Raw genomic sequence first — 16359 nt, forward strand, 5'->3', positions numbered from 1 at the left:
CCTATATAAGTACTCAATGACCTTATGTGACCCCTCTAGTCCTATATAAGTACTCAATGACCCCAGGTCAGCCACCCTAGTCCTATATAAGTACTCAATGACCCCACGTGACCCCCCCATGTCCTATATAAGTACTCAATGACCTTATGTGACCCCTCTAGTCCTATATAAGTACTCAATGACCCCAGGTCAGCCACCCTAGTCCTATATAAGTACTCAATGACCCCACGTGACCCCTCATGTCCTATATAAGTACTCAATGACCCCATGTGACCCCCCCTAGTCCTATATAAGTACTCAATGACCCCATGTGACGCACCTAATCCTATATAAGTACTCAATGACCCCATGTTACCCCCCCTAGTCCTATATAAGTACTCAATGACCTCATGTGACCCACCCTAGTCCTATATAACTACTCAATGACCCCATGTCACCCCCCCATGTCCTATATAAGTACTCAATGACCCCATGTGACCCCCCTAGTCTTATATAAGTACTCAATGACCCCATGTCACCCCCCTAGTCCTATATAAGTACTCAAAGACCCCATGTGACCACCCCTGTCCTATATAAGTTCTCAATGACACCATGTGCCCCCCCATGTCCTATATAAGTACTCAATGACCCCATGTGACCCCTCTAGTCCTATATAAGTACTCATTGACCCTATGTGCCCCCCCCATGTCCTGTATAAGTACTCAATGACCCCACGTGACCCTCCCATGTCCTATAGAAGTACTCAATGACCCCATGTGACCCACCCTATTCCTATGTAAGTACTCAATGACCCCATGTGACCCCCCTAGTCCAAATAAGTACTCAATGACCCCTTGTGACCCACCCTAGTCCTATATAAGTACTCAGTGACCCCATGTGACCCCCCTAGTCCTATATAAGTACTCAATGACCCCATGTGACCCACCCTAGTCCTATATAAGTACTCAATGACCCCATGTGACCCCCCCTAGTCCTATATAAGTACTCAATGACCTCATGTGACCCCCCCTAGTCCCATATAAGTACTCAATGACTCCATGTGACCCACCCTAGTCCTATATAAATACTCAATGACCCCATGTGACCCACCCTAGTCCGATATAAGTACTCAATGACCCCATGTGACCCCCCCTAGTCCTATATAAGTACTCAATGACACCATGTAACCCCCCTAGTCCTATATAAGGACTCAATGACCCCACGTGACCCTCCCATGTCCTATATAAGTACTCAATGACCCCATGTGACCCCCCTAGTCCTATATAAGTACTCAATGACCCCATGTGACCCCCCTAGTCCTATATAAGTACTCAATGACCCCATGTGACCGCCCCATGTCCTATATAAGTACTCAATGACCCCATGTGCCCCCCCATGTCCTATATAAGTACTCAATGACCTTATGTGACCCCTCTAGTCCTATATAAGTACTCAATGACCCCAGGTCAGCCACCCTAGTCCTATATAAGTACTCAATGACCCCACGTGACCCCCCCATGTCCTATATAAGTACTCAATGACCCCATGTGACCCCTTCCTAGTCCTATATAAGTACTCAATGACCCCATGTGATCCCCCCTAGTCCTATATAAATACTCAATGACCCCATGTGACCCCCCCTAGTCCCATATAAGTACTCAATGACCCCGTGTGACCCACCCTAGTCCTATATAAGTACTCACTGACCCCATGTGACCCACCCCAGTCCTATATAAGTACTCAATGACCCCATGTGACCCCCCTAGTCCTATATAAGTACTCAATGACCCCATGTGACCCCCCCATGTCCTATATAAGTACTCAATGGCCCCATGTGACCCCCCTAGTCCTATATAAGTACTCAATGACCACATGTGACCCCCCTAGTCCAAATAAGTACTCAATGACCCCTTGTGACCCACCCTAGTCCTATATAAGTACTCAGTGACCCCATGTGACCCCCCTAGTTCTATATAAGTACTCAATGACCCCATGTGACCCACCCTAGTCCTATATAAGTACTCAATGACCCCATGTGACCCCCCCTAGTCCTATATAAGTACTCAATGACCTCATGTGACCCCCCCTAGTCCCATATAAGTACTCAATGACTCCATGTGACCCACCCTAGTCCTATATAAATACTCAATGACCCCATGTGACCCACCCTAGTCCGATATAAGTACTCAATGACCCCATGTGACCCCCCCTAGTCCTATATAAGTACTCAATGACACCATGTAACCCCCCTAGGCCTATATAAGTACTCAATGACCCCATGTGACCCCCCCATGTCCTATAAAAGTACTCAATGACCCCATGTGACCCCCCTAGTCCTATATAAGTACTCAATGACCCCATGTGACCCCCCCCATGTCCTATATAAGTACTCAATGACCCCATGTGACCCACCGTAGTCCAATATAAGTACTCAATGACCCCACGTGACCCCCCCCATGTCCTATATAAGTACTCAATGACCCCATGTGACCCCCCTAGTCCTATATAAGTACTCAATGACCCCATGTGATCCCCCTAGTCCTATATAAGTACTCACTGACCCCATGTGACCCACCCTAGTCCTATATAAGTACTCAATGATCCCATGTGACCCCCCTAGTCCTATATAAGTACTCAATGACCCCATGTGACCCCCCTAGTCCTATATAAGTACTCAATGACACCATGTGACCCTCCTAGTCCTATATAAGTACTCAATGACCCCATGTGACCCCCCTAGTCCTATATAAGTACTCAATGACCCCATGTGACCCCCCCATGTCTTATATAAGTACTCAATGACCCCATGTGACCCCCCTAGTCCTATATAAGTACTCAATGACCCCATGTGACCTACCTAGTCCTATATAAGTACTCAATGACCACATGAGACCCCCCCATGTCCTATATAAGTACTCAATGACCCAATGTGACCCCTCTAGTCCTATATAAGTACTCAATGACCCCAGGTCAGCCACCCTAGTCCTATATAAGTACTCAATGACCCCACGTGACCTCCCTAGTCCTATATAAGTACTCAATGACCACATGAGACCCCCCCATGTCCTATATAAGTACTCAATGACCCAATGTGACCCCTCTAGTCCTATATAAGTACTCAATGACCCCAGGTCAGCCACCCTAGTCCTATATAAGTACTCAATGACCCCACGTGACCCCCCATGTCCTATATAAGTACTCAATGACCCCATGTGACCCACCCTAGTCCTATATAACTACTCAATGACCCCATGTGACCCCCCTAGTCCTATATAAGTACTCAATGACCTCATGTGACCCCCCTAGTGATATATAAGTACTCAATGACCCCATGTGACCACTCCATGTCCTATATAAGTACTCAATGACCCCATGTGACCTCCCTAGTCCTATATAAGTACTCAATGACCCCATGTGACCCCCCATGTCCTATATAAGTATTCAATGACCCAATGTGACCCCCCCATGTCCTATATAAGTACTCAATGACCCCATGTGACCTCCCTAGTCCTATATAAGCACTCAATGACTCCATGTGACCTCCCTAGTCCTATATAAGTACTCAATGACCCCATGTGACCCCCCCTAGTCCTATATAAGTACTCAATGACCTCATGTGACCCACCATAGTCCTATATAAGTTCTCAATGACCCCATGTGACCACCCCATGTCCTATATAAGTACTCAATGACCCCATGTGACCTCCCTAGTCCTATATAAGTACTCAATGACCCCATGTGACCACCCTAGTCCTATATAAGTACTCAATGACCCCATGTGACCCCCCTATGTACTATATAAGTACTCAATGACCCCATGTGACCCCCCTAGTCCTATATAAGTACTCAGTGACCCCATGTGACCCCCCCATGTCCTATATAAGTACTCAATGACACCATGTAACCCCCCTAGTCCTATATAAGTACTCAATGACCCCATGTGACCCACCCTATTCCTATATAAGTACTCAATGACCCCATGTGACCCCCCTAGTCCTATATAAGTACTCTATGACCCCATGTGACCCCCCTAGTTATATATAAGTACTCAATGACACCATGTGACCCCCCCTAGTCCAATATAAGTACTTAGTGACCCCACGTGACCCCCTCATGTCCTATATAAGTACTCAATGACCCCATGTGACCCCCCCTAGTCCTATATAAGTACTCAATGACCCCATGTGACCCACCTAATCCTATATAAGTACTCAATGACCCCAGGTGACCACCTAGTCCTATATAAGTACTCCATGACCCCATGTGACCCCCCCTAGTCCTATATAAATACTCAATGACCCCATGTGAACCCCCCTAGTCCCATTTAAGTACTCAATGACCCCATGTTACCCCCCCTAGTCCTATATAAGTACTCAATGACCTCATGTGACCCACCCTAGTCCTATATAACTACTCAATGACCACATGTCACCCCCCCATGTCCTATATAAGTACTCAATGACCCCATGTGACCCCCCTAGTCTTATATAAGTACTCAATGACCCCATGTCACCCCCCTAGTCCTATATAAGTACTCAAAGACCCCATGTGACCACCCCTAGTCCCATATAAGTACTCAATGACTCCATGTGACCCACCCTAGTCCTATATAAATACTCAATGTCCCCATGTAACCCACCCTAGTCCGATATAAGTACTCAATGACCCCATGTGACCCCCCCTAGTCCTATATAAGTACTCAATGACCCCATGTGACCCCCCTATGTACTATATAAGTACTCAATGACCCCATGTGACCCCCCTAGTCCTATATAAGTACTCAGTGACCCCATGTGACCACCCTATGTACTATATAAGTACTCAATGACCCCATGTCACCCCCCCATGTCCTATATAAGTACTCAATGACCCCATGTGACCCCCCTAGTCTTATATAAGTACTCAATGACCCCATGTCACCCCCCTAGTCCTATATAAGTACTCAAAGACCCCATGTGACCACCCCTAGTCCCATATAAGTACTCAATGACTCCATGTGACCCACCCTAGTCCTATATAAATACTCAATGACACCATGTAACCCCCCTAGTCCTATATAAGGACTCAATGACCCCACGTGACCCTCCCATGTCCTATATAAGTACTCAATGACCCCATGTGACCCCCCTAGTCCTATATAAGTACTCAATGACCCCATGTGACCCCCCTAGTCCTATATAAGTACTCAATGACCCCATGTGACCGCCCCATGTCCTATATAAGTACTCAATGACCCCATGTGCCCCCCCATGTCCTATATAAGTACTCAATGACCTTATGTGACTCCTCTAGTCCTATATAAGTACTCAATGACCCCAGGTCAGCCACCCTAGTCCTATATAAGTACTCAATGACCCCACGTGACCCCCCCATGTCCTATATAAGTACTCAATGACCCCATGTGACCCCTTCCTAGTCCTATATAAGTACTCAATGACCCCATGTGATCCCCCCTAGTCCTATATAAATACTCAATGACCCCATGTGACCCCCCCTAGTCCCATATAAGTACTCAATGACCCCGTGTGACCCACCCTAGTCCTATATAAGTACTCACTGACCCCATGTGACCCACCCCAGTCCTATATAAGTACTCAATGACCCCATGTGACCCCCCTAGTCCTATATAAGTACTCAATGACCCCATGTGACCCCCCCATGTCCTATATAAGTACTCAATGACCCCATGTGACCCCCCTAGTCCTATATAAGTACTCAATGACCCCATGTGACCCCCCTAGGCCTATATAAGTACTCAATGACCCCATGTGACCCCCCCATGTCCTATATAAGTACTCAATGACCCCATGTGACCCCCCCATGTCCTATATAAGTACTCAATGACCCCATGTGAACCACCGTAGTCCAATATAAGTACTCAATGACCCCACGTGACCCCCCCATGTCCTATATAAGTACTCAATGACCCCATGTGACCCCCCTAGTCCTATATAAGTACTCAATGACCCCATGTGATCCCCCTAGTCCTATATAAGTACTCACTGACCCCATGTGACCCACCCTAGTCCTATATAAGTACTCAATGATCCCATGTGACCCCCCTAGTCCTATATAAGTACTCAATGACCCCATGTGACCCCCCTAGTCCTATATAAGTACTCAATGACACCATGTGACCCCCCTAGTCCTATATAAGTACTCAATGACCCCATGTGACCCCCCTAGTCCTATATAAGTACTCAATGACCCCATGTGACCCCCCCATGTCCTATATAAGTACTCAATGACCCCATGTGACCCCCCTAGTCCTATATAAGTACTCAATGACCCCATGTGACCTACCTAGTCCTATATAAGTACTCAATGACCACATGAGACCCCCCCATGTCCTATATAAGTACTCAATGACCCAATGTGACCCCTCTAGTCCTATATAAGTACTCAATGACCCCAGGTCAGCCACCCTAGTCCTATATAAGTACTCAATGACCACATGAGACCCCCCCATGTCCTATATAAGTACTCAATGACCCAATGTGACCCCTCTAGTCCTATATAAGTACTCAATGACCCCAGGTCAGCCACCCTAGTCCTATATAAGTACTCAATGACCCCATGTGACCCACCCTAGTCCTATATAACTACTCAATGACCCCATGTGACCCCCCTAGTCCTATATAATTACTCAATGACCTCATGTGACCCCCCTAGTGATATATAAGTACTCAATGACCCCATGTGACCACTCCATGTCCTATATAAGTACTCAATGACCCCATGTGACCTCCCTAGTCCTATATAAGTACTCAATGACCCCATGTGACCCCCCCATGTCCTATATAAGTATTCAATGACCCAATGTGACCCCCCCATGTCCTATATAAGTACTCAATGACCCCATGTGACCTCCCTAGTCCTATATAAGCACTCAATGACTCCATGTGACGCCCCTAGTCCTATATAAGTACTCAATGACCCCATGTGACCCCCCCTAGTCCTATATAAGTACTCAATGACCTCATGTGACCCACCCTAGTCCTATATAACTACTCAATGACCCCATGTCACCCCCCCATGTCCTATATAAGTACTCAATGACCCCATGTGACCCCCCTAGTCTTATATAAGTACTCAATGACCCCATGTCACCCCCCTAGTCCTATATAAGTACTCAAAGACCCCATGTGACCACCCCTAGTCCCATATAAGTACTCAATGACTCCATGTGACCCACCCTAGTCCTATATAAATACTCAATGACCCCATGTGACCCACCCTAGTCCGATATAAGTACTCAATGACCCCATGTGACCCCCCCTAGTCCTATATAAGTACTCAATGACCCCATGTGACCCCCCTATGTACTATATAAGTACTCAATGACCCCATGTGACCCCCCTAGTCCTATATAAGTACTCAGTGACCCCATGTGACCCCCCTATGTACTATATAAGTACTCAATGACCCCATGTGACCCCCCTAGTACTATATAACTACTCAGTGACCCCATGTGACCCCCCCATGTCCTATATAAGTACTCAATGACACCATGTAACCCCCCTAGTCCTATATAAGGACTCAATGACCCCACGTGACCCTCCCATGTCCTATATAAGTACTCAATGACCCCATGTGACCCCCCTAGTCCTATATAAGTACTCAATGACCCCATGTGACCCCCCTAGTCCTATATAAGTACTCAATGACCCCATGTGACCGCCCCATGTCCTATATAAGTACTCAATGACCACATGTGCCCCCCCCATGTCCTATATAAGTACTCAATGACCTTATGTGACCCCTCTAGTCCTATATAAGTACTCAATGACCCCAGGTCAGCCACCCTAGTCCTATATAAGTACTCAATGACCCCACGTGACCCCCCCATGTCCTATATAAGTACTCAATGACCCCATGTGACCCCTTCCTAGTCCTATATAAGTACTCAATGACCCCATGTGATCCCCCCTAGTCCTATATAAATACTCAATGACCCCATGTGACCCCCCCTAGTCCCATATAAGTACTCAATGACCCCGTGTGACCCACCCTAGTCCTATATAAGTACTCACTGACCCCATGTGACCCACCCCAGTCCTATATAAGTACTCAATGACCCCATGTGACCCCCCTAGTCCTATATAAGTACTCAATGACCCCATGTGACCCCCCCATGTCCTATAAAAGTACTCAATGACCCCATGTGACCCCCCTAGTCCTATATAAGTACTCAATGACCCCATGTGACCCCCCTAGGCCTATATAAGTACTCAATGACCCCATGTGACCCCCCCATGTCCTATATAAGTACTCAATGACCCCATGTGACCCCCCTAGTCCTATATAAGTACTCAATGACCCCATGTGACCCCCCCATGTCCTATATAAGTACTCAATGACCCCATGTGACCCACCGTAGTCCAATATAAGTACTCAATGACCCCACGTGACCCCCCCATGTCCTATATAAGTACTCAATGACCCCATGTGACCCCCCTAGTCCTATATAAGTACTCAATGACCCCATGTGATCCCCCTAGTCCTATATAAGTACTCACTGACCCCATGTGACCCACCCTAGTCCTATATAAGTACTCAATGATCCCATGTGACCCCCCTAGTCCTATATAAGTACTCAATGACCCCATGTGACCCCCCTAGTCCTATATAAGTACTCAATGACACCATGTGACCCCCCTAGTCCTATATAAGTACTCAATGACCCCATGTGACCCCCCTAGTCCTATATAAGTACTCAATGACCCCATGTGACCCCCCCATGTCCTATATAAGTACTCAATGACCCCATGTGACCCCCCTAGTCCTATATAAGTACTCAATGACCACATGAGACCCCCCCCCCCCATGTCCTATATAAGTACTCAATGACCCAATGTGACCCCTCTAGTCCTATATAAGTACTCAATGACCCCAGGTCAGCCACCCTAGTCCTATATAAGTACTCAATGACCCCACGTGACCTCCCTAGTCCTATATAAGTACTCAATGACCACATGAGACCCCCCCATGTCCTATATAAGTACTCAATGACCCAATGTGACCCCTCTAGTCCTATATAAGTACTCAATGACCCCAGGTCAGCCACCCTAGTCCTATATAAGTACTCAATGACCCCACGTGACCCCCCATGTCCTATATAAGTACTCAATGACCCCATGTGACCCACCCTAGTCCTATATAACTACTCAATGACCGCATGTGACCCCCCTAGTCCTATATAAGTACTCAATGACCTCATGTGACCACCCTAGTGATATATAAGTACTCAATGACCCCATGTGACCACTCCATGTCCTATATAAGTACTCAATGACCCCATGTGACCTCCCTAGTCCTATATAAGTACTCAATGACCCCATGTGACCCCCCCATGTCCTATATAAGTATTCAATGACCCAATGTGACTCCCCCATGTCCTATATAAGTACTCAATGACCCCATGTGACCTCCCTAGTCCTATATAAGCACTCAATGACTCCATGTGACCCCCCTAGTCCTATATAAGTACTCAATGACCCCATGTGACCCCCCCTAGTCCTATATAAGTACTCAATGACCTCATGTGACCCACCATAGTCCTATATAAGTTCTCAATGACCCCATGTGACCACCCCATGTCCTATATAAGTACTCAATGACCCCATGTGACCTCCCTAGTCCTATATAAGTACTCAATGACCCCATGTGACCAACCTAGTCCTATATAAGTACTCAATGACCCCATGTGACCCCCCTATGTACTATATAAGTACTCAATGACCCCATGTGACCCCCCTAGTCCTATATAAGTACTCAGTGACCCCATGTGACCCCCATGTCCTATATAAGTACTCAATGACACCATGTAACCCCCCTAGTCCTATATAAGTACTCAATGACCCCATGTGACCCACCCTATTCCTATATAAGTACTCAATGACCCCATGTGACCCCCCTAGTCCTATATAAGTACTCTATGACCCCATGTGACCCCCCTAGTTATATATAAGTACTCAATGACACCATGTGACCCCCCCTAGTCCAATATAAGTACTTAGTGACCTCACGTGACCCCCTCATGTCCTATATAAGTACTCAATGACCCCATGTGACCCCCCCTAGTCCTATATAAGTACTCAATGACCCCATGTGACCCACCTAATCCTATATAAGTACTCAATGACCCCAGGTGACCCCCTAGTCCTATATAAGTACTCAATGACCCCATGTGACCCCCCCTAGTCCTATATAAATACTCAATGACCCCATGTGAACCCCCCTAGTCCCATTTAAGTACTCAATGACCCCATGTTACCCCCCCTAGTCCTATATAAGTACTCAATGACCTCATGTGACCCACCCTAGTCCTATATAACTACTCAATGACCCCATGTCACCCCCCCATGTCCTATATAAGTACTCAATGACCCCATGTGACCCCCCTAGTCTTATATAAGTACTCAATGACCCCATGTCACCCCCCTAGTCCTATATAAGTACTCAAAGACCACATGTGACCACCCCTGTCCTATATAAGTACTCAATGACACCATGTGCCCCCCCATGTCCTATATAAGTACTCAATGACCCCATGTGACCCCTCTAGTCCTATATAAGTACTCATTGACCCTATGTGCCCCCCCCCATGTCCTATATAAGTACTCAATGACCCCACGTGACCCTCCCATGTCCTATAGAAGTACTCAATGACCCCATGTGACCCCCCTAGTCCAAATAATTACTCAATGACCCCTTGTGACCCACCCTAGTCCTATATAAGTACTCAGTGACCCCATGTGACACCCCTAGTCCTATATAAGTACTCAATGACCCCATGTGACCCAACCTAGTCCTATATAAGTACTCAATGACCCCATGTGACCCCCCCTAGTCCTATATAAGTACTCAATGACCTCATGTGACCCCCCCTAGTCCCATATAAGTACTCAATGACTCCATGTGACCCACCCTAGTCCTATATAAATACTCAATGACCCCATGTGACCCACCCTAGTCCGATATAAGTACTTAATGACCCCATGTGACCCCCCCTAGTCCTATATAAGTACTCAATGACCCCATGTGACCCCCCTATGTACTATATAAGTACTCAATGACCCCATGTGACCCCCCTAGTCCTATATAAGTACTCAGTGACCCCATGTGACCCCCCTATGTACTATATAAGTACTCAATGACCCCATGTGACCCCCCTAGTCCTATATAAGTACTCAGTGACCCCATGTGACCCCCCCATGTCCTATATAAGTACTCAATGACACCATGTAACCCCCCTAGTCCTATATAAGGACTCAATGACCCCACGTGACCCTCCCATGTCCTATATAAGTACTCAATGACCCCATGTGACCCCCCTAGTCCTATATAAGTACTCAATGACCCCATGTGACCCACCTAGTCCTATATAAGTACTCAATGACCCCATGTGACCGCCCCATGTCCTAATAAGTACTCAATGACCCCATGTGCCCCCCCATGTCCTATATAAGTACTCAATGACCTTATGTGACCCCTCTAGTCCTATATAAGTACTCAATGACCCCAGGTCAGCCACCCTAGTCCTATATAAGTACTCAATGACCCCACGTGACCCCCCCATGTCCTATATAAGTACTCAATGACCCCATGTGACCCCTTCCTAGTCCTATATAAGTACTCAATGACCCCATGTGATCCCCCCTAGTCCTATATAAATACTCAATGACCCCATGTGACCCCCCCTAGTCCCATATAAGTACTCAATGACCCCGTGTGACCCACCCTAGTCCTATATAAGTACTCACTGACCCCATGTGACCCACCCCAGTCCTATATAAGTACTCAATGACCCCATGTGACCCCCCTAGTCCTATATAAGTACTCAATGACCCCATGTGACCACCCCATGTCCTATATAAGTACTCAATGACCCCATGTGACCCCCCTAGTCCTATATAAGTACTCAATGACCCCATGTGACCCCCCTAGGCCTATATAAGTACTCAATGACCCCATGTGACCCCCCCATGTCCTATATAAGTACTCAATGACCCCATGTGACCCCCCTAGTCCTATATAAGTACTCAATGACCCCATGTGACCCCCCCATGTCCTATATAAGTACTCAATGACCCCATGTGACCCACCGTAGTCCAATATAAGTACTCAATGACCCCACGTGACCCCCCCATGTCCTATATAAGTACTCAATGACCCCATGTGACCCCCCTAGTCCTATATAAGTACTCAATGACCCCATGTGATCCCCCTAGTCCTATATAAGTACTCACTGACCCCATGTGACCCACCCTAGTCCTATATAAGTTCTCAATGATCCCATGTGACCACCCTAGTCCTATATAAGTACTCAATGATCCCATGTGACCCTCCTAGTCCTATATAAGTACTCAATGACCCCATGTGACCCCCCTAGTCCTATATAAGTACTCAATGACACCATGTGACCCCCCTAGTCCTATATAAGTACTCAATGACCCCATGTGACCCCCCTAGTCCTATATAAGTACTCAATGACCCCATGTGACCCCCCCATGTCTTATATAAGTACTCAATGACCCCATGTGACCCCCTTAGTCCTATATAAGTACTCAATGACCCCATGTGACCTACCTAGTCCTATATAAGTACTCAAATACCACATGAGACCCCCCCATGTCCTATATAAGTACTCAATGACCCAATGTGACCCCTCTAGTCCTATATAAGTACTCAATGACCCCAGGTCAGCCACCCTAGTCCTATATAAGTACTCAATGACCCCACGTGACCTCCCTAGTCCTATATAAGTACTCAATGACCACATGAGACACCCCCATGTCCTATATAAGTACTCAATGACCCAATGTGACCCCTCTAGTCCTATATAAGTACTCAATGACCCCAGGTCAGCCACCCTAGTCCTATATAAGTACTCAATGACCCCACGTGACCCCCCATGTCCTATATAAGTACTCAATGACCCCATGTGACCCACCCTAGTCCTATATAACTACTCAATGACCCCATGTGACCCCCCTAGTCCTATATAAGTACTCAATGACCTCATGTGACCCCCCTAGTGATATATAAGTACTCAATGACCCCATGTGACCACTCCATGTCCTATATAAGTACTCAATGACCCCATGTGACCTCCCTAGTCCTATATAAGTACTCAATGACCCCATGTGACCCCCCCATGTCCTATATAAGTATTCAATGACCCAATGTGACCCCCCCATGTCCTATATAAGTACTCAATGACCCCATGTGACCCCCCTATGTACTATATAAGTACTCAATGACCCCATGTGACCCCCCTAGTCCTATATAAGTACTCAGTGACCCCATGTGACCCCCCCATGTCCTATATAAGTACTCAATGACACCATGTAACCCCCCTAGTCCTATATAAGTACTCAATGACCCCATGTGACCCACCCTATTCCTATATAAGTACTCAATGACCCCATGTGACCCCCCTAGTCCTATATAAGTACTCTATGACCCCATGTGACCCCCCTAGTTATATATAAGTACTCAATGACACCATGTGACCCCCCCTAGTCCAATATAAGTACTTAGTGACCCCACGTGACCCCCTCAAGTCCTATATAAGTACTCAATGACCCCATGTGACCCCCCCTAGTCCTATATAAGTACTCAATGACCCCATGTGACCCACCTAATCCTATATAAGTACTCAATGACCCCAGGTGACCCCCTAGTCCTATATAAGTACTCAATGACCCCATGGGACCCCCCCTAGTCCTATATAAATACTCAATGACCCCATGTGAACCCCCCTAGTCCCATTTAAGTACTCAATGACCCCATGTTACCCCCCCTAGTCCTATATAAGTACTCAATGACCTCATGTGACCCACCCTAGTCCTATATAACTACTCAATGACCCCATGTCACCCCCCCATGTCCTATATAAGTACTCAATGACCCCATGTGACCCCCCTAGTCTTATATAAGTACTCAATGACCCCATGTCACCCCCCTAGTCCTATATAAGTACTCAAAGACCCCATGTGACCACCCCTGTCCTATATAAGTACTCAATGACACCATGTGCCCCCCCATGTCCTATATAATTACTCAATGACCCCATGTGACCCCTCTAGTCCTATATAAGTACTCATTGACCCTATGTGCCCCCCCCCCCATGTCCTATATAAGTACTCAATGACCCCACGTGACCCTCCCATGTCCTATAGAAGTACTCAATGACCCCATGTGACCCACCCTATTCCTATGTAAGTACTCAATGACCCCATGTGACCCCCCTAGTCCAAATAAGTACTCAATGACCCCTTGTGACCCACCCTAGGCCTATATAAGTACTCAGTGACCCCATGTGACCCCCCTAGTCCTATATAAGTACTCAATGACCCCATGTGACCCACCCTAGTCCTATATAAGTACTCAATGACCCCATGTGACCCCCCCTAGTCCTATATAAGTACTCAATGACCTCATGTGACCCCCCCTAGTCCCATATAAGTACTCAATGACTCCATGTGACCCACCCTAGTCCTATATAAATACTCAATGACCCCATGTGACCCACCCTAGTCCGATATAAGTACTCAATGACCCCATGTGACCCCCCCTAGTCCTATATAAGTACTCAATGACCCCATGTGACCCCCCTATGTACTATATAAGTACTCAATGACCCCATGTGACCCCCCTAGTCCTATATAAGTACTCAGTGACCCCATGTGACCCCCCTATGTACTATATAAGTACTCAATGACCCCATGTGACCCCCCTAGTCCTATATAAGTACTCAGTGACCCCATGTGACCCCCCCATGTCCTATATAAGTACTCAATGACACCATGTAACCCCCCTAGTTCTATATAAAGACTCAATGACCCCACGTGACCCTCCCATGTCCTATATAAGTACTCAATGACCCCATGTGACCCCCCTAGTCCTATATAAGTACTCAATGACCCCATGTGACCCCCCTAGTCCTATATAAGTACTCAATGACCCCTTGTGACCGCCCCATGTCCTATATAAGTACTCAATGACCCCATGTGCCCCCCCATGTCCTATATAAGTACTCAATGACCCCAGGTCAGCCACCCTAGTCCTATATAAGTACTCAATGACCCCACGTGACCCCCCCATGTCCTATATAAGTACTCAATGACCCCATGTGACCCCTTCCTAGTCCTATATAAGTACTCAATGACCCCATGTGATCCCCCCTAGTCCTATATAAATACTCAATGACCCCATGTGACCCACCCTAGTCCCATATAAGTACTCAATGACCCCGTGTGACCCACCCTAGTCCTATATAAGTACTCACTGACCCCATGTGACCCACCCTAGTCCTATATAAGTACTCAATGACCCCATGTGACCCCCCTAGTCCTATATAAGTACTCAATGACCCCATGTGACCCCCCATGTCCTATATAAGTACTCAATGACCCCATGTGACCCCCCTAGTCCTATATAAGTACTCAATGACCCCATGTGACCTCCCTAGTCCTATATAAGTACTCAATGACCACATGAGACCCCCCCATGTCCTATATAAGTACTCAATGACCCAATGTGACCCCTCTAGTCCTATATAAGTACTCAATGACCCCAGGTCAGCCACCCTAGTCCTATATAAGTACTCAATGACCCCACGTGACCCCCCATGTCCTATATAAGTACTCAATGACCCCATGTGACCCACCCTAGTCCTATATAACTACTCAATGACCCCATGTGACCCCCCTAGTTCTATATAATTACTCAATGACCCCAGGTCAGCCACCCTAGTCCTATATAAGTACTCAATGACCCCATGTGACCCCCCTAGTCCTATATAAGTACTCAATGACCCCATGTGACCCCCCCATGTCCTATATAAGTACTCAATGACCCCATGTGACCCACCGTAGTCCAATATAAGTACTCAATGACCCCACGTGACCCCCCCATGTCCTATATAAGTACTCAATGACCCCATGTGACCCCCCTAGTCCTATATAAGTACTCAATGACCCCATGTGATCCCCCTAGTCCTATATAAGTACTCACTGACCCCATGTGACCCACCCTAGTCCTATATAAGTACTCAATGATCCCATGTGACCCCCCTAGTCCTATATAAATACTCAATGATCCCATGTGACCCTCCTAGTCATATATAAGTACTCAATGACCCCATGTGACCCCCCTAGTCCTATATAAGTACTCAATGACACCATGTGACCCCCCTAGTCCTATATAAGTACTCAATGACCCCATGTGACCCCCCTAGTCCTATATAAGTACTCAATGACCCCATGTGACCCCCCATGTCCTATATAAGTACTCAATGACCCCATGTGACCCCTTCCTAGTCCTATATAAGTACTCAATGACCCCATGTGATCCCCCCTAGTCCTATATAAA

This window comes from Prorops nasuta, unplaced genomic scaffold, assembly GCF_024137725.1.
Source record: "Prorops nasuta isolate Cenicafe-Biocafe unplaced genomic scaffold, Cenicafe_Pnas_1.2 PNAS00020, whole genome shotgun sequence".
Taxonomy (NCBI): domain Eukaryota; kingdom Metazoa; phylum Arthropoda; class Insecta; order Hymenoptera; family Bethylidae; genus Prorops; species Prorops nasuta.